The sequence below is a fragment of the Saimiri boliviensis genome, chromosome 9, assembly GCF_048565385.1.
Source record: "Saimiri boliviensis isolate mSaiBol1 chromosome 9, mSaiBol1.pri, whole genome shotgun sequence".
Taxonomy (NCBI): Eukaryota; Metazoa; Chordata; class Mammalia; order Primates; family Cebidae; genus Saimiri; species Saimiri boliviensis.
The window spans coordinates 110,480,883-110,502,697 of record NC_133457.1 but is presented as its reverse complement, the minus strand read 5'-3'; the positions used below and the strand labels follow the sequence as shown (position 1 = coordinate 110,502,697).

General features: G+C 38.0%; 1 pseudogene; it reads left to right on the top strand.

The window, feature by feature from the left end:
• The first annotated feature begins 1,464 nt into the window (after positions 1-1,464).
• LOC120367865 (large ribosomal subunit protein eL13 pseudogene) lies at positions 1,465-14,146 on the top strand (annotated as a pseudogene).
• Positions 14,147-21,815: the final 7,669 nt, after the last annotated feature.

Below are 21,815 nucleotides of genomic sequence, written 5' to 3'. Positions count from 1 at the left end.
GAGGCAATCACACAGTTAGGAAGGGGATGAACCTAAGCTGGCTCTCGGTCTCCTGACTTCTAAGTGATTCCTCTTTCTTCTGTGACCCTACCTCTATGTCTCCACATTTATTATCGGGAGTTAAAGTTCTCTATTTTCAACTATGTGACCAACATGCACTATTAACTTTTGTTCTTTATCTGGAGAAATCTTGATTGCTTGGCAATGTTTTAGCAGAAAGTCTTTTCTGAGGCTTTTTAGCTACACCTAACTGGAATTCATAATTTAGGGGAATATTGCCAAGGTAGAGTAAGTCAGATTATCCATCGACACCAAAGAAGACAACATAAACACTTTCACTTCTGAGTATTATTTTAATCTAAAATAACACGAGAGACATTAAGCTTTACTAAGATTTACTATTCCAGTTGGCAGTGGTGCCCCCTCTGATTGTGTGTCACAACAAGTCTTGGGGCTTTCAAGGTGTTTGAGACATCCAGGAGGAGCTGAAATTTTCCAAAGGTGGGAGGTTGGAAACAAAACGTCTTACCTCATTCATTCACTTCCATGATGTGTTGAAGGTACACGAGCTAACTGATGCTGCTTAGAAACGACCTGTCTATCTTCTTCATTCTAAGGACAGCTTTTCATTCCCCCTCCACGTTTTTGGAATACCTTTCACGTTGGCAGGTGGAAGTCAATAGAGCAGCCATTGAAATGGGTTTTTAGATTTTGGAAGGAGCTGAGAACTTTTCCCTTTCCCGGTTCCCCAAAGCAAATCATCTCCTATAGGTAGATCTGAACTTTCATATCGACATCCAATTGAGCATTCACTGGATCAGTCGGCACCGTGGCCTCTGTCTGGGAGAGCATAAATCCTGGTGCATCATCTTATTGCAAGCTAGGAGCTGCCTAGGGACTTTGTAAGAAGAGCTCAAGTGACAGTTTGCTAAACACTTGCATGGGATAAGAAGAGGCTCATCAGATGACCTTCAGAGTGGCCGCCCATGGAGAGAAGGCAATTGAAAGACCATAGCAGGTGACAAGCCTGCCCCAATCAATTTGCAGGACGGAGGGCAAGAGTGCAAAAGGTCTGCTTATCATGCGACTAAATATCAAGATGTTCAATAAAACAGATTCTCCTTTTGCAGATATGGCTTCATAGTGTCCTGGTGGGCCAGACTCGGATTCAGAATTCTTGAGAATCTGGCCCATAGCCTACTTTCCTTTTTGTTTTTTTTCCATCTCCAGCTCCATCCTGCACCATGAAGTTCTTGTGCACAAGTGTCTGTACTTGCCAGCTCATGTTCAAGTCTTGTCACTGCCCTTTGGCCTCTCCTTGGACTGCAGGGTGTGCATGCGGGTGATGTAATCTGCTCTTGGGAGGGCACAGAATAGCCCTGGGGAAGAGGCTCACACAGCTCTGGGAGAAAATTCCAGGATCTTAGGGTGCATGGTCTGGGAGACTGGACGTGGGCTGCGGATATGCACAATCCCTTAGCCTTGTTGACTCCTCCCCAAGGGAAAGCGGACAGCCAGGGAGGACCAGATGACAACTTTGTGGCCACGCTGTATTGAATGGAACCAACCACTCCCAAATGGAAATGGATGAGTGGCCGAAGAGATTCCTTGGGAGGAGGTGACAAGAACAAGGCACAGGTCAGGAAGAGGGTGCCATTAATGTTCCTCTGAGTGCAAGTGTTTGATCAACCACATGCTTGTTCAGGTCCTTCAAAGTAAAGGTTGGCACTTTAAAAAATGAGAGAAAATTATTGCTTTTAAAAGAAACTTGGGCTATGGAGAGAACATTTTTCCCTTCCTTCCTTCCTTCCCTTCTTTCTCTTTTCTTTCTTTCTTTCTTTCTTTCTTTCTTTCTTTCTTTCTTTCTTTCTTTCTTTCTTTCTTTCTCTTTCTTTCTTTCTTCTTTCTTTTTTTCTCTTTCTTTCTGTTTCTTCTTTCTTTCTGACAGGGTTTTGGTCTTGTCACCAAGGCTGGAGTGCAACGGTATGATCTCGGCTCACTGCAACCTCTGCCTCCCAGGTTCAAGTGATTCTACTGCCTCACCCTCCCGAGTAGCTGGGATTACAGGCATGTGCCACCATACCTGGCTAATTTTTGTACTTTTAGTAAAAACAGGGTTTCACCATGTTGACCAGACTGATCTCAAACTCCTGATCTCAGGTGATCTGCCTGCCTCGACCTCCGAAAGGGCCAGGACTAACTACAGGCGTGAGCCACTGTGCCCAGCCTGGAGAGAACATTTTAAAAACAGATGTTTGGAAATGTTCTTGTTAAGGGATTATTGTTGATGTGTTTACATTACTCAAAATTATGTAAATTCCCTATGTAAGTGCTTCAATATGGACAGTTTCAAGTCCTGGAAACCAAATTTTCTAACATAACTTAAAATTTTCTCAACCTAGCATTTCAGTGAATTTTAAACTTGTGTTGAAAGTGCAGAAATTCAATACTTTTTGATTAGTTTTCAACAATAGCTTAACCTCAGGGAAGATAAAAATAACTAGACCAATTTCAACAAAAACCTTTGCAACATTGGTATATGGAGTTGGAAGATGAAAAGCACTTTTAAAAATAGGTATAGCAAGTGATATCCTTCATCCAGTTGGAAGACATATCTCTATGGGGTGTTTTTCATTTATGACAATCGTTAAAATCATGTATTGATATGAATCATACTGCACAATTTAAAATCATATGAAATAAACCAAGAATTAAAAAATAATGAAGGATATTTGATATTCAAATAGCAATAATTCTTAAGTGAGAGTAGGGAAATTTTTTACATCACTGAGTAAATTTTTTTGAGGTATTACTTGTTCCTTCTTTATCACTTCCTCTTTACAGCTGTCCTTTTACACTCTTTACCATCTACATAATAGGTTAATATCATGGTAAATGTATGTATTTAGCAAGTAAATGCATAAATATTAGAGGAATTGTTTCAAAATGTTTTCCTAGTATGTCTGCCTGATCAGAAGTTTGCAGACCATTGATTTAGGGGAGAATGAGATCCAGGATAAAACCAAAAATGATGCCCTTTGACATTGACGCTTTGGCTGGTCAGTCCAAGAATGGATGCCTGCTTCATTGTCCTCTCAGACTTTTTCAAATAAATTCTGCCATCTGCTTCTGGGGGTGGAGGGGCTGGATTGTGAATCTGTTCCGTTCAGCACTCAGGAGCACTCTGGTTTCTGTTTTGTAATCAGAGTAGTACAGTTTGCTTTTGTTTAAACTCTTGTTTTCAGGATTGATTTGCAGAATCCTGTTGACTCAATCCCAGAGGACTCACTGATGAGGGCAAGAGACAAAGAAAGCCACTGGGCAGCTGTGAGTGTGCTGGTGCTCCATGATCAAGTGTTTGATAAGAGATGTAAAGAAGCTTGCAGTAATTCTTGCTATTGTTTTGGAGCGCTTATCCAGCATTGCACTGCGGACTTGATGGGTGCTTAGTCTGCACACCATTTCTACACAGAAAGAACTAGTATTCAGTCCAATTTTTAATCTCTTATTTTGAAATAATTTCAGACTCAGGAAATTGCAGGAATAGTACAGAGCTTCCTTCCTTCTTTCCTTCCTTCCTTCCTTCCGTCCTTCCTTCCTTCCTTCCTTCCTTCCTGTTCTTTTTTCTTTTTTTGGTTTGTTTTGAGATGGGGTTTCACTTTTGTTGCTCAGGCTGGAGTGCAATGGCATGATCTTGGCTCATAGCAACCTCTGCCTCCCGGATTCAAGCGATTCTCTGGCCTCAATCTCCTGAGTTGCTGAGAATACAGGTGTGCACCACCATACCCAGTTATTTATTTATTTTTGACTTTTTAGTAGAGATGGGGTTTCTCCATGTTGGTCAGGCTGGTGTTGAACTCCCGACCTCAGGTGATCCACTGGTCTTGGCCTCCCAAAGTGCTAGGATTACAGGCATGAACCATTGCGCCCGACCTAGTGCAGATCTTTCTTATTTACGCTTCGCTCAGTTTTCCCAATCTTAACAACTTATACAACCATGGCACAAATGTTAATCCCCAGAAAACTGGTGCAGTACTATTAACTAAGCTACAGACATTATTCATATGTCATCACTTTTCCACTTATGTCCTTTTTCTGTACCATAATCCAATCCAGGATTCCACTTTGTGTTGAGATGTTCTGTCCCTTAGTCTCCCCCTAGTCTGTGACAACTTCTCAGCCTTCTTTGTTTTTTATGACCTTGACTATTGTGATAAGTAGTGGTCAGTTATCTTGTAGAATGTCTTGCAATTTGGATAAGTCAGATGTTTCTCATGATTAGATTGGGGTTACGCATTTTTTTGGCAAGAAGTGATATTATAGCCTCAGGAAATTATATCAAGGGCTACATTATGCCAATATTTCTTATTACTGGTAGTGTTAATCTTGATCACTTGGTTAAGGTGGCATCTACTGGGTGTCTCTCATGTAAAGTTACTTGGTTGTCTTTTGTAATTAACAAATATCTTGAAGGTGATACTTTGAGACTACGTGAATATCCTGTTTTTCCACAAACTTCCACCCACTGATCTTAGCATTTATGGGCGGATCTTGCCTGCAACAATTATTACTGTGGTGTTGGCCTACTGGGATTCACCCCTATTTTATAGATGAGGTAAATGAGGCTCACAGAGCTGAAGTGACTTGTCTGAGGTCCGATACCACATCCCTTCTCTACTCAGAATCTGGCCATGGCTTTCATCTTCCTCAAGGGAAAGGACAAAATCCTGACAAGGTTCCCCAAGGCTCCCCACAATCTGGCCCCCATGATGCCTCTGACTTTATTTATACCTCACTCTTGCCCTCACTCACTCTCCTTGGACCACACTGGCTTCCCAACCCTTCCTTGAAAACGTCCTCACATCTGAACCTTTGCACCGGCTGTTTCCTCAGCCCAGAGCCTCCCCCATGCCCCCATATCTGTTTTGGTCTTTTTTACTTCCTTGGATCTCTGCTCAATGTCACCTTCTCAGTGAATCCGTACCCGATGACGGTTTTTATCCACCCACAACTCAGGCATTCCACTCTCTATCCTCCTTTCTTGCTTTAATTCTCTCCACCTGACACATTATTTTTAACTCCTGATATATTACATATGCATGCAAATAGGTGTTATAGATTTACCTATCCACCCTCTTAGCTATAATTTCTATGAGGACAAGGAGTTCGTGTGTTTGTTTATTGCTGTATGTCCAGGGTGTAGAATAGTGCTGAACACATAGTAGACACTCAATTAACTGTTGTTGAATGAATGCACAAATTTTGGAACATGTTCAACCACATTAAAGACTTAGGAAGACTCAACTCCTTTATAAGGAACAGAAAAACACAACTCAAACTGACTTTTCTCTCAAGGGAGGTTTGAGGGTCTCCTATCTAACTGCAAGGCTGCAGGAGGGGCAGGCTATGGGAGGATGTTTTCAGGACTCTGGCTTGCTTTCTCTTTGGTCCTGTCTGCTTTCTGGGTCTTCTGTCTGTTGGCCCATTCTTGGTCTTCTTCCTCAAGAATCTCTAGAATCATCTCTTCCCCCTTGAGCTCTACTTTGCCTACTGAAGCTTTACTCTTCGGAGGCCCTTGCCATGTGGTGGCCCCTAGACTACTGCAGGCTCATATTACCTGCATAGCTAGTGCTTCCAACAAAAGAGAGGGCTTCTTTTTCCCAAAATTTCCAATAAAATGCTGGGCCTCGGGCTCACTGGCTCAGGTTGCACTGAATGCCCATCTGTGAACCAATTGCTATAAACAGAGGAATCAAATTCTCTGATCAATCATGTCAGAGTTATGTGCTCATTCTTGATAGGGGGATAAAATTATCCTCCAACCACATGGATTGAAATCTGGTGAAAGGAGTTTCAGAAGGAAAAGTGGGAAATGGAAAGGGGGCATATATGCTGACTGGGCAAAATGATTACCATTCTACACCTAAAATTTTATATACCCTCCCTAGTCACAACCACTCAGATTCTGCTTCTTCAGGTCTGAGGAAGGGTCTAGGCATCTGTATTTTTAGGAAGCATGCCAAGGATTTCGATTTACAGCCAAGTTTGGGAAGAACTGGCTTTATGGAATTTGCTCTAAACTCCCTCAAGAAAAAATAGGGTTCATTTCACAAACATGGTTCTAAAGTTTCTCTGTTGAAAGGCATGAACAGGAGTTCACATGCATTATGTTGAACATTGTGGTAGAAGTCATCTGTTGCTTTGTATACCTGGCAACCACCTTCCTTAGCCATAGGGACTGTCAATTTCATGGCCCTGCCTCTCCTACCTCAGGGCTGACCATGTGACTCCACATTGCTAATCAGAGCAAGTCACCTCCCTGGTTATAGTGATGGGTTCAAGAATAGACACATTAAAAAAAACTAAAAAAATAAAAAATAAAAAAAGAATAGAGCCATGACTAAAGCCAGGCCAATAGGAGTCCTTTCTGAGGCTTTGGGTAGAGCTTCCCAGGAGGTGTTGCTCTATTTACTTTGAGAACACAAGTGTAAGAACCATGTGAGCTCAGAACTGTTGACAACAGTGTTTATCTCAAAGGGGGAAGACACCTGCCTGAAAACAAAACCAACCTAAAGGAAAATAGAGCTTAGAGATGGAGAGAGACGGTACTAGTGATGTTGTGTTAGTGCCCTGGATTCAGCTGTGACCCAAGCTGATGCAATTGGACTTTTCAGTTGCATAGGTCAACACATTTTCTTTGGTTTGTTTAAGTCATTGAGTTGTATTTCTATAATAAGAAACCAGAGGAGTCCTAATTAACTTGGATGTGAACTATAACCACCTCAACTTTAAGAACTGTTGATGAGGTAAGAACTAGCATAAGAGATGCCTTTTGAAGTAGGTAGGATAAATGATCCTATGCATTAGTACAGATATCACATGCATGTCAACATGCATATTGAGTCTCTCCATGTATAAGGCATGGAGTGAGGTACTACAGAGCAATTTAGGGGCATCCTACAGATATATAAGATGTGGTCCTGCTCTTGAAGCCCTTAAAGTCCTGTGCAGGAGCCCTCAAACTGCATAAAAGTCATCTGGGGAACTTATTACAGCAGAGTCCTGAGTCTCAGTTCCAAGACATTGGGTCAATAGGTCTGAGGTAGAGCCCAAGAATCTGGGCTTTGATAAGCCTTCCCTAGCACACCCCTTGCAAGTAATCCAAAGGACGCTTTGAAGTCAATCTAGTGGGAGAGAGGGGCAGAAGAAGGGGAGAGCAAAAATAAGGGAGAAAAAAAATCTGAGGAAATAAAAGCTGAACGTGTCTCAAATTTTATGAAAGACACAAATTCACAGACACAGGATGCTCCATGAACACCAAGAAGAATAAAGCTGGCAAAGGTCATGCTGAAGTTGGACTCAAGAAGACATCTTGAAAACAGCAAGAAAAAACCCAACATCTTACATATAAGGGAACAATAATTTGCTTAATGGCTGATACCTCATGAGAAACTACAGAGGACAGAAGAAAGTGGAACAGCATCTTTAAAATGTTGAAAGAAAAAAACTGTCAACCTAGAATTTTATATATGATGAAAATAGTCTTCAAGGATGAAGGGTATTATCAGATAAAAGAAAACTAAGAGAATTTGTTTTAGCAGACCTGTACTATAAGAAATACTAATGAAAGCTACAGAGAAATGACACTCAATGAAAACTTAATGCCTCAGAAAAGAATGAAAATCACTGTAAATGTTAAATAGCTGGATAAATAAGAAAGACTATGTTTTTGCTTTTTCCCTTTTAAAAAATAATACATGTGACTGTTTAAACAAAAATGGTAACTCTTTGGTTTTTAACGTAAACAAAAATGGTAACTCTTTGGTTTTTAACGTATGTATATGATATATAATGTATGACTGAAAACATAACAATCATAAAATGTGGGAGAGTGTGGACCTATATAGTTATAATATTTCTACGTTTTACATGAAGTAATATAAGACTAACTGTAAGTGGACTATGGAAAGCTAGGGACATATATTGTTATTCCTAAAGCAACCACTAAAAAACAATGTAAAGAAATATAGCTAAAAGTTGATACAAAAATTTAAATGTAATTATAAAATCAATAGTTATGGGCTGGACTATCCCACCCCCTTCCTTCAAAATTCATATGTTGAAGTCCTAAACTCTAGTACTTCACAATATGACTAGTGTCCTTATAAGAAAAAGAAATTTGGACACAGATAGATACAGAATAAAGACCATGTAAAGACACAGGGAGAAGATGGCCATTCATAAGCCAAAGAGAGATGCCTCAGAAAAAAACAGCCCTGCTGACACCTTGATTTTGTACTTCTAGCTTCCAGAATTATGAGAAAATAAACTTTCATTGTTTAAGACACCCCAGTCCATGATAGTTTGTTATGGCAGCCCTAGCAAACTAATACATTAATTGATACTTTTATAAAGGCAAGAGAAGGGAATGGAATAACAGAAAAATGAGAGGAGATTAATTGAAAACAAACAGTAGTGTGGCAGGAGGAAACCAAATAATATAATCAATTACATTAAATGGTAATTAATTGACTGCTCTAATTAAAAGGCAGAGATTTTCAGATTAAAAAAGCAAGACCCAACGTGTCCTATCTTTAAGACATCCACTTTACAAATAAAGACACAAGTAAGTTGAGCATAAAGGGATGGAAAATATGTATATATATATATATTATATATATATATATATATTATGCAAACAGTAAGTGTAAGAAGGCAGACTGACTATACTAACATGAAATAAAATAGATTTCAAGTAAAAAAAAAAGGAACATTTCAAAATGATAAAAGGATGACTTCACTAGAAAGACGTAACAATCATAAATGTGTAAGTGCCTAATAACAGAGTTTCAAAAGAAATGGAGCAAAATTTGACAGAATTAAAGGGAAATATAGACAAGTCTAAAATCATGATGGTGGATTTTAATATCCCTTTCTCAGCAATTGAGAGAATAACTAGACAATTAGCAATGCACAGATGACTCGAACAACACTATCAATCATATTGACCTAATTTGTGGTTTATAAAAAACTACATCTAACAACTGAAGAATACAAATTCTTCTCAAGCGCATGTGGTATGTTCACCACAACAAACACCACGTTACTCTATTTGCAGAAATTGAAATCGTCTAGGTTATGTTCTTTGGCCACATGGAATTAAATTAAAGGTTAATATCATTAAGATATCTAGGAAAATTCCCAAATATTTGGGGATTAAATAGAAAACATATCAAGGAAGAAATCACAGAATAATTAGAAAATGTTTTAAGCTAGATATTAATAAAAATAAAATAATCAAAATTTATGGAGCACAGTTAAGGCAGTTCTTATGTTGGAATATAAGAAAGAGGTATACTTAGTAATCCCTAAGATTCTACCTTAAGAAATTAGAAAAAGCAAAACAAATTAAAACCTCAGTAAGTAGAAGGAATGAAATAATAAAGAACAAAAATCAGTAAAATAAAACATGGACAAACAATAAAGAAATTAGTGAAACGAAAAACTGGTTCTGTGAATAGAGCAATAAAACTGATGAATATTTAGATGAATCAAGAAAAAAACATAAAACAACCACTTCTGGTTTCAGGAATGGAAGTGGGAATATAACTATAGATCCTAAAAATACTGAAGAGTAAGAAGGGAATATTATGAATCCCTTTATGCCAATACATTTGACAACTTAGTTGAAACTAGCAAATTTCTTAAAAAATACAACTTAATAAAACTGACGCACTAAGAAATAAATGATTATCTCCATGCCTATTAAAGAAACGGAATTCCAAATTTGAAACCTGCCAACAAAACACTTGCCTCAGGTAACTTCACTGATGAATTCTATCAGATATTTAAGAAAATAGTAGCATCAATCCTCCACAAAGCTTTTCAGAAAATAGAAGAGGAATTAACACTTCCTAGCTCTTTTAACTAGACCAGTATTATCCTGTTTTCCAAACCAGACAAAGCCACCACAAGAAAAGAAAATGCAGAACATTAGCTCTTACGAAGACGGGTACCAAAATCCTGAACAAAACCTTAGCAAATTGAATACAGCAATACTTAATGGGATAATACATCATGTTCAAGTGGGTTTATTCCAAGAATGAAATATTAGCAATTAGTTTAACAATTAGCAATCAGTATAATTCACCATGTAAGTAGAATGAAGAAAAAAAATAAGATCATTTCGGTAGATTCAGTAAAAGCATGTGACAAAAATCAACACCATTCCTGATTAAAAAAGAAAAAACCCACGCTCAGCTGACTAGCATAGAAGGGAATTTCTTCAGCCTGATAGAGGACATCCCATCAATGATAGACTGGATAAAGAAGATGTGGCATATATACACCATGTAATACTATGCAGCCATGAGAAAGAATGAGTTCATGTCCTTTGCAGGGATATGGATGAAGCTGGAAGCCATCATTCTCAGCAAACTAAGAGAGTAACAGAAAACCAAACACTGCATATTCTCATTCATAAGTGGGAGCTGAACAATGAGAATACATGGACGCAGGGAGGGGAACATCACACACCGGGGCCTGTCAAGGAGTGAGGGGCAAAGGGAGGGAGAGCATTAGGACAAATACCTAATGCATGCGGGCCTTAAAACCTAGATGATGAGTTGATAGGTACAGCAAACCACCATGGCACATGTATACCTATGTATCAAACCTGCACATTCTGCACATGTATCCCAGAACTTAAAGTTTTAAAAAAAAGATAAACTTTGGCTAAAATGATCACTTAATGATCACATCCTAAAAGCTTTCCCCACATATTAGGAGCAAAGGAAGGCTCTTTGCTTTCACCACTTCTATTCAGCATATAACAGTAGACCCACAATTGTAGTAAATGGATTTTTGACACAGGTACCAAGGAAATACAATGGGAAAGGATCGCAACTCCAACAAATGGTGCTGGAAGATCTGGGTATATTTAGAGAAAACAAAAGCAAAACCAAAGTAAACCACACACACAATGCTTATAAAAATAACTCAAGGAGACTCCTGTATCCAAATGTAAGAGCTGAAAGGATAAAACTTATGGAAGAAATCCTAGGTAAAAATCATTGTGATCTGGAGTTCAGCAAAGAGATCTTAGCTCATTAACAAGTGCAAATCAAAAAGAATAAAAAATTAATGAAATGGACTTCATTAAAATTAAAAATTTTTGCTCTTTGAATCACAAAGAAAATAAAAGGTAAGCCATATCCTGGAAGACAATATTTTCAAAACATATGACAAAGGGCTTGTATTTAGAATACATAAAGAATTCTTACAGAGGCTGGGTGTGGTGGCTCACACCTGTAATCCCCAGCACTTAGATTGCTTGAGCCCATGAGTTTGAGTCCGACCTCAGCAACATGGTGAAATGCTGTCTCTACTGAAAATACAAAAATTAGCTAGGCTTAGTGGCAGGCACCTGAAGTCCCAGCTACTCAGGAAGCTGAGCTGAGATCGACTGAGCCCAAGGAAGTAGAGGCTGCAGTGAGCCAAGTTTGCGCCATTGCACTAAGCCTGGGTGACAAAGTGAGATCCTGTCTACAAAACAAAACAAAACAACAACAAAATGTACAAATCAATAACATGAGGACGAACCAACTAAAAATGGGAAACACAGACATACCAGTTCTTTTAAAGGATGTGAAATAATGCTGTCTGTGGTTATCAGGGAAATGCAAATTAGCACCACAATGAGATAACACTCATACTAGGATGGCTAAAATGAAAAGATTGACAATAATGAGTACTGGCAAGAATATAGAGCTACTAGAACTCACACATATTTCTGAGGCAGCTACAAATTGGTTCAGCCACTATGGATGGAAAAATTTGACAGTTTCTTGTAAAGTGAAACAGATACTTATCTTACAATCCAATCATTCCAGTCCTAGGAATTTATCCAAGAGAAAGAAAAACTACATCCATGCGAAGACTTTTCCTCAAATATTCATTGCAGCCTTGTTCATAAGAACCCCAAACTGGAAGCAACTGAAATGTTATTCATTTTTATTGCTGAGTAGTATTCTATTGGATGGATATCACAAAACATCTATCAACCTTTGGACATTTCCTGATAAATGTGCTATAGAATACTACTCAGCAATACAAATGAATAAACAGTGATACATCGCCAGCATGGATACGTTCAAGAACAATATGGTAGATTAAAGAAGACAAACATAAAAGACAAATACTATGATTTAGTGAATATTAAATTCTAGAAAAAATGAAATCATAGTGACAAAGAGATCAGAGGTGCCTGGGGTCTGGAGGTTATAGAAAGGACTGACTGCAAAGGAGGGATTTGACACAACTTTTTAGGGGGATAAAATTGTTTTTTATTTTGATTATGGTAGTGATTACATGACTATGGATCATTGCCAAAACTTACTAAAATGTACATGTAAAATGGGTGAATTTTGTTGTATGTAAAATATACATCAAAAAGAAAAAAGAAAAAATTTAAAAACCTCCCTTTTCTATGTAAACTAATTAAACACTATTTTATATTTAAAAATTGGGTAATTTAGCTACCCAAAGCCAAGAGTTGGATTGGAGTGCTAAGAGGAACTCTCCCAAGGCATTCTGGACCTCAGTGAGTGTGTAAGGCAGTAGCTCTCCAAGTCCTAAGGGAGGGCAGCATGGCAGAGAGAGAGTTCTAGAGTCTCAGAAACCCAGGAACAGTCTTGGAACATGAAGAGAACTCCCCAGCAATGGAAAACCTTGTAGGACTGCAAAGAAGACTAAAATCTTGGCCAGGTACAGTGGCTCAAGCCTGTTATCCCAGCACTTTGGGAGGCGAAGGTGAATGGAACACTTAAGGTCAGGAGTTCTAGACCAGTCCAACCAACGTGGTCAAACCCTGTCTCTACTAAAAATACAAAAATTAGCCAGAAAGGGTGGTGTGTATCTGTAATCTCAGCTACTAGGGAGGCTGAGGCAGGAGAATTGCCTGAACCCAGGAGGTGAAGGTTGCAGTCAGCTGAGATGATATCACTGCATTCCAGCCTGGGTGATAGAGTAAGACTCTGTCTAAAAAGAACAACAACAACAAAAAAGGACCTAAATCTCCCATAGTGTAGAATGTTATTGAAATCATAATAAGATCTCCAGAATCTTAACAGGGCTCAGAGCCCAGAGTCCTGACGTATCCTCAACATATTTAAAACCAATGGTGAACTGAATGAAGCTGAAGCTGCAATAAAGCCCAGACACAGTTCAACTAACATCAGAGAGACTAAGACCCCTTCCTACTCTAGCAGTGGATAGAAGAAAGAACATGCCCTTTTCTAGGGGCAAATATTGGTTACTTTTTTCTCTATTGTTCTTTTATACCAAATGTCTGATATATAGAAGAAAATTATAAGACATACGAAGAAGTAAGGGAAAAAAGTTAAAACATTACACATTAAATAAAAACAGACCTAGTAATTTCTGAGAAGTTAGCATTATCACACAAAAATGCTAAAGGATACAGCAGAAAAGGTGGACAATATGTGTGAAGAGATGGGTAAGACAAAATCTAAAAAGAACTAAAAAGAGCCTTTTTTGCCTGGCACTTCTGGGGAGTAGGGTTGTCGGCAGCCATCATGCCCAGCTGGATGGCATGATCCTGAAGACTCACTTCCACAAGGATTGGCAACAGCACGTGGCTACTTGATTCAACCAGCTACTTGATTCAACCTGGAAGATCTGCTGACTCAAAGCCAGGCATGCCCTGCATATGGACCCATTCAGCCCATAGTAAGGTGCCCCATGGTAAGGTATCACACCAAAGTATGAGCTGGCAGGGCCTTCAGCTTGGAAGAGTTAAGTGTGGCTGGCATCCACAAGAAGGTGGACTGAACCATTGGCAACTATGGATCCAAGAAGGTGGAAAAAGTCCACTGGGTCCTTGGTATCCAAAGTGCAATGGCTGAGGGAGTACTGCTCTAAGCTTATACTTTTTGACAGGAAGCCCTTGGCCCCCAAGAAGGAAGACAGTTCTGTGAAGAATTCAAATCGGCCACCTTACTGACAAGACCACTAATGCCCATACGGAATGTCTACAAGAAGGAGAAGGGAAGAGAAGAACTTTATAGTATTTGCCAGTCTTCACATGGCCCACTCCAATGCACAAATGAAAATGCTAGAAATTTAAAAAATACAGTATCAGCAATGAAGCGTTTGTCAGACATACTTAACTGAAAGCTGAGCAGAGCCAAGGTAAAGACAAGTGAACCTGAAGATAGATAAAGAAAAAATATCTAAACTGAAACACAAAGAGAGAAAAGAATAGAGACCCTAGAGACTCTAGAAGGTGAGGAGAGAGTGAATGTATCAGAATAAATATTTGAAGAGAATATAGCTAATTTTTCTCCCCAAATTAATGAAAGATATTAACCCAAAGGTTTAAGAAGCTTAGTGAACCCTTAGCAAAATAAACACAAACCACATGTAGGCACATCAGAGTTAAATTGCTAAAAACCAAAAATAAAGAGCAAATCTTCAAAGCAACTAGAGAAAAAAAGGACACATTACATACAGGAGAACAATATCACAAATAACACCTAACATTGTACCACTGGAGAAAAAAGTCAGTGTTAAAAGTGGAGCATCTTAAAAGTGTTTAAAGTTAAAAAGAAACTCTACCAAACTAGAATTCTATATCCAGTAAAAAAGTTTCAAAAAGGAAGGTCAATAAAGACATTTTCAGAATAGAAAAAAGCTGAGATAATTTATTTCTAAAAGATCTGTAGCAGCCCCCCCCCAAAAAAACAAAAAACAAAAAACAAAAAGAAAATCTTTTCCGACTGAAGGAAAATGATACATAATAGAGTATCAGAAAGTTTAAATATTCAGATAAATGTAAACTATCTTTTTAAGTGTCCTTATTTTATATAGTTTTTTAAAAGTTCATTGAATATCTTAAATACAGCAAGATATTGTGGAGTTGATAGCATATATACAAGTAACATACACATATAAAAGGAATTATAATGTAAATTTATTACACTAATGGTAAAATAGTTTGATATTATTAGAAAGTAGATCGAGATAATGTAAAATGTACGTTGTGGATCAGTCACTGAAAATAACACAAAGGAATATAATTAAAGTCAATAGTAGAAATAAAAGATAAAGCTAAAAAATATGTGATTCACCCAAAAGAATGTAGAGAAGGAGGAATAAAGAACAAATGAGATGAATAAAAAACAAATACCAAGGTTATTTATTTAAAGCCCATCATATCAATAACTACATTAAAAGTAAATGAACTAATCACTCCAATTAAAAGGGAGAGATTGTTATACTGGATTCAAAACACAAGATTCAATATAATTTGTTCATAAGACATACTTTATAAAGACAGACAGAAAAGTAAGAAAGGACATATACTAACATAAGACAATGAAAACTGGTATGGCAATATTAGTATCAAACAAAATAAACTTTAAGACAGAGCACTACTACAGTGCTCTAGTCTTGGGTGGATAATTCACCATAAAAGGGTAAATTGATCAAGAAGATATAATAATTACTTCTCAGCCCATTGGCTAAGATCAAGTGACGAAGAGATGACAATCCCAGATGAGTAGGCACCTGACAATAGAGCTGTGAAATACATGACAAAAGACAGAATAAAAGGGAGAAATAGACAAATCCACAATCGTGGCAGATATTTTAACAGAGTCTTTTAGTAATTGACAGAAAAACTGGACAAAAAAGTCAATAAAGCAGTGGATGATGTTAAAAACATCAACCAACTTGACCTAATTTACATTTATAGAACATAGACTCATCAACTGCTGACCATGTATCTTTTCAAGTGCACATAGAACATTCACAAAAATGAACTATATCCTGGGCCATAAAACAAACGTCTCAATAAATATCAAAGGATTGGCTTACATAGAATATATTCTCTTACCACCAAGGTATCAAGTTACAAATCAGTCACAAAAAGATATCCATAAAACACCAAAACATTCCAAAATTAAGAAACGCACTTTTAAATTAGTCATGAGATAAAAAATAAATAAGAGATATTTGAAAATATTCTTAAATGAGTAATAACAAACACCATATTTCTGATATTTGTTAAAAAATGTTTACAGAGAAATTTATAGCTTGAAATGTATTAGAAATTATAAAAGGGATAAAATTAATCATTTAAACATCTAACTTAAGAAACTAATAAAATAAGAGCCAAGGAAACCAAAGAAAATTTAAAAATAAGAGCATAAATAAATGAAGTAGTAAACAAATAATTGAGAAAATGGATAAAAGCAATAGTTTATAAAGAGACAAACCTCTAGCAAAACTGATCAAGAAAACTTAAAACACAAATTGTCAGTATTAGAAATCAAAGCAAGGACATCAGAATTATCTGGCAGATATTAATGAGGTATTTGATCAACTTTATGTTAATACATTGACAACTTATATGAAATGGATTTAATTTATTATAAGATGCAAGTTAACAAAAATGGCACAAGAAAACTATAAAATCTAAAGAGCTCCAAGCTATAAGAAAATTGGATTCATAGTCAAAAGCACTTATTTAAAGAAAATTCTAGGCCCAGATGGTTTCACAGGTGAATTTTATCAAACGATTAAGGAAGAAAGAGTACAAATGATTGACAAGTCTTTCAGAAAACAGAGGAGGAAAAATACTTCCCAACTAATTTTATGGGGCTAGAATTACCCGATCCCAAAGCAGAAAATGATATCACAAGAAAAGAAAATTACAGACCAGTATTGCTCATAAAGTTGCAAATCTTTAATAAAATTTTTCAAATCAAATCAAGTAATATAAAAAAGGATACTATGCCTAAATAAGGATTGACTTGGGAATGTAAAAGTAAATTTCACATTAGAAAAATTAATGTAATTTGCCACATTAACAAAATCAAGGAGAAAATTCATATGATCACCTCAATATATGTAAAAAATAATCTGGCTAATTCAACACTCATCCATGATAAAAACTCTCAGCAAACTAGGAATATAAGAATACTCCTCAGTCTAATAAAGAGCATCTATTTATGGAAAACCTACAACAATTATCACACTTTGTGGGGAAAGACTGAATGCTTTCCTCTGTGATTGGGAACAAGACAAAGATATCCCCTCTCACTACTTCTAATCATCATCATATCAGATGCCCTAAGCAATGGAATAAGACAATAAAAAGAAGAAGAAAGAAAGCACAGATTGGAAAGGAAGAAGGGAAACTGTTGTTTTTATAAGTAACAATCGTTTACATGGAAACCTCTAGGGAATCTATAAACGAGCTACCTAAGATTAAAATGTAAACTTAGCAAGCTTAAAGGATAAAAGTCAATACAGGAAAACATAATAGCAACCAACAATTGAAAATGAAAATTTAAAATACTGTTTATAATAGTATGAAAAAAACATGAAGTATATAGAAATAAGCCTAACAGATTTATGAGATGTCTACCTTTAAAACTGTAAAGAAGTTAAAGACCTAATTAAATGGAGAGAAATATATAATATTCATGGATTGGACTACTCTATATTGTTAAGTTGTTTATTCTTTCTCAACTGGTCTATAGAGTAAACACAATTCTTATCAAAATTGCAACAGTCCTTTTTGGAGAAACTGAGACTGATTCTACAACTTACATGGGAATACAAAGGCTCTAGAATAGCTAAGACAATCTGGAGGAAGAATGCTGAAGGACTTACACTGGTTTCAAGATTGAATCTAAAGCAAGCTATGGTAACCAAGATCGTATAGTATTGGTATAAGGATAGCTAACTAGATTAATGGAACAAAACGGAAAATCCAGAAATAGATTTACGCTTTTATTCTCAATCAATTTTTTACCAAGTCGCCAAGTCAATTCAGTGGAGGAAAATAACATCTTTTTGACAAATGGTGCCAGAACAATTGAACATCTGTATAGAAGACACAAATGGAACCTTGAGCTCTTGTCTTATTCCTTACACAAAACTGAATTCCAGCTACATCATAGACCTTGAGGCAAAACCCATAACCGTAATGCTTCTGTAAGAAAACCCTGGGGAGAAGGGGAAATGATTTCCTGAGAGCTTGTTTGGAGGCATTTGCAGGGGAGTGCAACTGCTCAGATACCCTTGATCCAAGACTGGTCCTGCTCTATGGGGGATAACCATTCTCTTTGACTCAGCGTGCAGCTTCAGGAGGAACACACATGGAATGGTGAGGGAGGAAGGGGATGCTTGCCTAGCCAGCCAGATCAGCTGAATCAACCCTGGCGATCAATGGAATGACAGATTTCCTAGCCAGATCACCCTGACATCTAGGAAAATGATTTCTTGTGTAGGAGGACAGGAAAAGCACTACTTGTATTTTTAAAATGGATACATCAAAATATATCAAAATTTAAAATTTATGTTTATTTGTAAGACTCCCAAATTAGAAGCAACTTCAAATGCCCAGCCACAGATTAATGGATAAAAAATGGTGGTATGCCCATGATATAGAACACTGTTCAGCACAGAGGAATGAACTATGGCCACACACGGTTGAATTTTTCTAAAAATTAGGTTGAGTAAAAGATGCCAGATACAAAATAGTAATCTGTGTAATCACATTTATGTGAAATTCTAGAATAGGCAAAACTCATCTTTGATGATAGAAATAGTGGTTGGCTGGGGTGAGGGGACATTGACTGAAAGAAGCATGGGAGACCTTTCCAGGTAGGGCCTTGGAAATGTTCTCTTCTTATTCAGGTGCTGGTTAGTTATGTGCATATAAATGCAAAAATTTTTTGAACAGAACACATAAAGCTGTGCATTTTATTACATAAATATATACCAATATAAATCATGCCTTACATTTGGAAACCTAGAAAACAGGTAGCATTACACATCATTTTCAAGGTGAAGAAGCTGAGGCTTACAGAGGTTAGGTAGTTCGTTCAAGATCCCCCAGTTAGGACATGGTAAGGGTATGGCACAAATCCTAACTTCCCTGAAACCCAAACCACCCACCGCCCAGGTACTTATGCTTCCTGCCGCTTCTCTCTTCCAGTGTAAAGACAAGCATAAATAAGTAGCCAAATCCTCTCAATCCAAGGGTGTGTTGCTTTTATTTTACTATTTTATAATTTTTGGAGATGAGGTCTCACTCTGTCACCCAGGCTGCAGTGCAGTGACACTATTCTGATTCACTGCATCCTTAAACAACCGGTTTCAAACGATCCTCCTGCCTCAGCCTCCTGAATAGTCAGGACTACACCAGCATGCCTAGTCAAACTTTTAAATGTTTTTTTGGAGAGGGGATCTCTCTGTGTTGCCCAAGCTGGTCTCAAACTCCTGGGTTCAAGTGATTCTCCGGCCTAGGTCGGCCCCAAAGTGCTGAGATTTCAAGGATAAGCCCCCACACCTCCCCCACAAGGGTCTTTATCTGCATTTGGATATAATGTGCGTCAAGACTGATCTCAGGGGAAATTACATGGGCTTCACAGACCCTATGTTGGATGCATTTTATTCTAATAAGCTTAATTTCTAAATTTTTGTAGCTGAAGGAAAAGTGCACCCTAGCCATCAGCACCCCAGTTGGGGGATCAGAAACAAAACAAAACTAATTCTAGCAAAGCAGCCACCAATACTTTTGGAATATCAAACCAGATGGCCCCCAACTTGAGCTGAATGCACTCAGACACAACCCTTGGATGAGGCCAGAGTCTGCCAACCAATCTGTTATGCCTCTCCTGGCTTCACCTTTCCACATCTGGCTCCTGTACATCTAGGAAGAATTGCTCAGAGAACCAAATAAAACAGTTGCCCATGATGTTTTAGACACAAAGATGCAACACATAGAAATTACACTCACTCATTCGTTGCTAAAAGGGTATCACCTGAATTCATTTTGCCTTTTAGCATCTTTATGATCTAGAAAGAAAAGTTCTTTCCTTTTGTCCTCTCTACACCACTTCTCCCTGACAAAGATTATGAAATGGGGAGATTTGAACCCCACAGGATGTGCTGGGAAAGCATGCCAGTTTGGAGGAAGGACTTCCGGTACTAGATTCCTCGTAAGCTAGCAACAGCTGGCATTTGTGAGACTTACTCATCAGATGGTAAGAGGAAGCCAAATGCTCCCAGTAAGAGCTGAAATTCAGGACTCAGCAATGTGAGATTCTCAAAAGGATCAAGGAAACGAGTCTCAAACTGTAAATCTGAAATCCAGAGTCCTGTGAATAGTGAATTACCTTCCACAATGCTAGAGGAAGGGAACTTTTTCAGGCAGAGTGAAAAGTCCACATAGCGAAAGCTGGAAACAAAGGAAGCAGGAAAAGAAAAGGCACAGACACCCACAAACAGAAAGCCTCTTGTTTCATCTTCATGACAGAAGTCAAACCAAACACGTCAGTTCTAACAGTACATCCAATCAATGGATATTAAAAATAAACTTTTCAAAGACTCTTTAATAACAAGGAAAGAAACCCTTGATTTAATAGTAAGCCAAACAGCGAGAGAATATACTGTTTAAAAAAAAGGAAGAAAAAAAAAAAAAAAGACTTCTCTCTATGGTTAGAAGTAGTCCCAGCCACTCGGGCGGCTGAGGCAGGAGAATTGCTTGAACCCGGGAGGTGGAGGTTGCAGTGAGCTGAGATCGCGCCACTGCACTCCAGCATGGGCAACAGAGCAAGACTCCGTCTCAAAAAAAGAAAAGAAAAGAAAATACACCAAAATATTAATTAATAGTGCTTATCTTCAGGTAGTGAGATTTTGGGGGATGTCCATTTTCTTCTTTGAAATATTGTGTAATTTCCCAGAATTCTACAACAAGTCTGCATTTGCAATACTTTTGGCCTCAAAGTAATGGAAAGTCAGACCATTGGTACCTTAAAGCATGAGGCTATTTTTGTTCATTTATAAGAAGTCTGAAGGTTATTGGCCTCGGGGCTGGTCTGGCACTTCCACAGTGTCACCAAGGACCTAGGCTCTTCTGTCTTTCTGCTCCATACTCTTTATTGTGTTGGCAGTTGTTAACAGGCTTCTTGTCTCATGAACCTAGAGTGGCTGCCACAGCTCCAGCCAGCATGGTCTCATTCAAAGACAAGAAAGATATGTGTGACCAGGTCAGGGGCAAAACTTCAGTCTTGCTTTTTATCAGGAGGCAAAAACGCCTTCCTAAAAGTTTCCACATCAAACTTATTTTTACTTTTATTTTTTCATTTTTATTTTTGAGATGGAGTGTCGCTCTGTTGCCCATGCTGGAGTACAGTGGTGCACTCTCAGCTTACTGCAACCTGTGTCTCCCAGGTTCAAGTGATTCTCCTGCCTCGGCCTCCCAAGTAGCTGGAATTCTAGGCATATGCCACCACGCTGGCTAATTTTTGTATTTTGAGTAGAGATGGTGTTTAGCCATGTTGGCCAGGCTGGTCTCGAACTCTTAACCTCAAGTGATCCACCTGTCTTGGCCTCTCAAAGTGCTAGGATTACAGGCATGAGCCACCATGCCCAGCCTATTTTTACCTGGCCATAGCTAGATCACATGACTACGCCTATCCATCTTCCCTGAGATTATGAGATTTCTGGCCAATACATAAACAAAAATAGGGTTATGTTGGTAGGGAAGAAGACGGAATTGCTTCAGACACGTACAGAGTCTGCCCCAAGTGATAACGAAAAGGGCAGAAAACAAATAGTATGCTGGGAGATGTTTCTCATAGAGAGACGGATAGAGAGACACACAGATTCACGCCCCTCATCTGAACCCCACCCCCACCCAACTATGTGAATGCTATTGTCAAAGGAAAGACGGGAAGGATGATCATTAAAATGTTAATAGTGCTTTCCAGGGAATG